This window comes from Lactuca saligna, chromosome 9 (assembly GCF_052625555.1).
Source record: "Lactuca saligna cultivar CGN05327 chromosome 9, ASM5262555v1, whole genome shotgun sequence".
NCBI classification, from domain to species: domain Eukaryota; kingdom Viridiplantae; phylum Streptophyta; class Magnoliopsida; order Asterales; family Asteraceae; genus Lactuca; species Lactuca saligna.
The window spans coordinates 37,049,809-37,051,570 of NC_136425.1; the positions used below are offsets into that span (position 1 = coordinate 37,049,809).

Here is a 1,762-nt window from a genome sequence, read left to right on the forward strand (position 1 = left end):
TGTATCCTAAACTTTTCAATAAAATAACTTTAAATTTCCATAACAAAATACAACAACAATCACAAATTCATAATTCATGATCAAGTTCTCCACTTGGAACCAATATTTTCACAAGGTTGATAACACAACCAAGTTAAGATGCGAGAATTAATAAAAGGGTTGAAAAAAAGAAACTTAGCTACCTAGTGATGCACGAATCGTGTTCTTTTCATACAAAGAACTGATGATTTAGAAAAATCAATTAGAACAAAAAAAGAGTAGATCGATAATTGAGAACCTGGAACAAGCATCCATTAGAGGTTAGCCACCTGCGGAGGTGGAATCAGGTAATCAACAACCACCACGCTCTCTATGGAATCACCGACTTTCTCCTCGTGCAAGTTCACACCTTCCGAATTTGAATCCAGTGCCTCCAAATTAGTCTGCCCAGGCAAAACAGCAATTGAAGCGATCGTAAACCCTTTCGCCCTTTCATGAGAGAAATTCTCACCCAAACTTAGTTGTTCAATCGCTTGAAACTGATCTTTAATTCCTCCAATCACTTCCAAAACCCTAGCTTTCTCATTTTCCCCTAAATTCCCCTTCAACTTCAGAAATGTAACTCTCATCGCCGACCCTGGCTTCAGTGAGACACTAGCACTATTAAACATCCAAATAACGGCCATGACGTTATCAATGATCGGTTTATTCTCCTTGACGATGCGAACGTGCTTAGGATGCACCACGTACTCTAGGAGATCCTCCTTTGATATGTACCGACTGTGAAGCATGTGAGTGAAGGTAAGCGACGATGACCGAGAGTGAAGGAGTTGTCCGAAGGAGAGGTGGAGGGTGAGGTTGAGTGATGCTAAGTCGTTAATTCCATTCACCATAGGGGTTATGGCGGAGGATGAGATGATGAAGGTGGACATGCTCTATGATGTCAGTCTGCAGAAGATGGAGGCGTGAGGCGTGCCCTAGATTTACAAAAGATAGATGAAGAGAGTCACAGAAATTAAAGGAAATATGTGGATGGTTGAGAAATTATAGGAATTAATTAATGTTTCTAAAGATATAATTATTGTGATACCATTTTCACCATTTAAAAGTTACACTTTAATACAAGTAATTTTAGAATTTACATAAATGGCCCATTTGATAACAGCCTTAGATTTTATTATTTAGAAGCTCCATATATGTTCTCGCGTTCTCAACCTTTTTGGTGTTCTCAATTGATCCTACTCCTATATATATATATATATATATATATATATATATATATATATATATATATATATATATATATATATATATATATATATATATATATATTGAAAAATGTTCAATAGAGAACCATACTTATTGGTTCTCCAAGGAACCAATTTTTTTTTTCAAGTTTTAGAGCTTATTCTTTATCGAAAAAAAAAAAACAAAAAATATTTAAATTCATAACATAACATTGTGAATGTTAAATATATTTTTCAGGTTCGCCGTGTGAATTTAGATTCACATTGTGAATTTTCAAAGATTTACATTATGAAATTGATGATTTTTTTTTTCGAATTTGATATCATTGGAAAAAGGATAAAAAGTTGTTAACTTTTGTATTTTTAGTTTTTTTTGATAAAAAATAAGTTCTAAAGTTGAAAAAAGATTGGTTCCTTGGTTAATTGTGGTTCTCTATTGAACCTTACCCTATATATATATATATATATATATATATATATATATATATATATATATATATATATATATATATATATATATATATATATATATATAA

General features: G+C 32.1%; 1 pseudogene; it reads right to left on the reverse strand.

The window, feature by feature from the left end:
- Positions 1-293: 293 nt before the first annotated feature.
- Positions 294-911, reverse strand: LOC145016219 (stress-response A/B barrel domain-containing protein UP3 pseudogene; annotated as a pseudogene).
- Between the last annotated feature and the right edge of the window lie 851 nt (positions 912-1,762).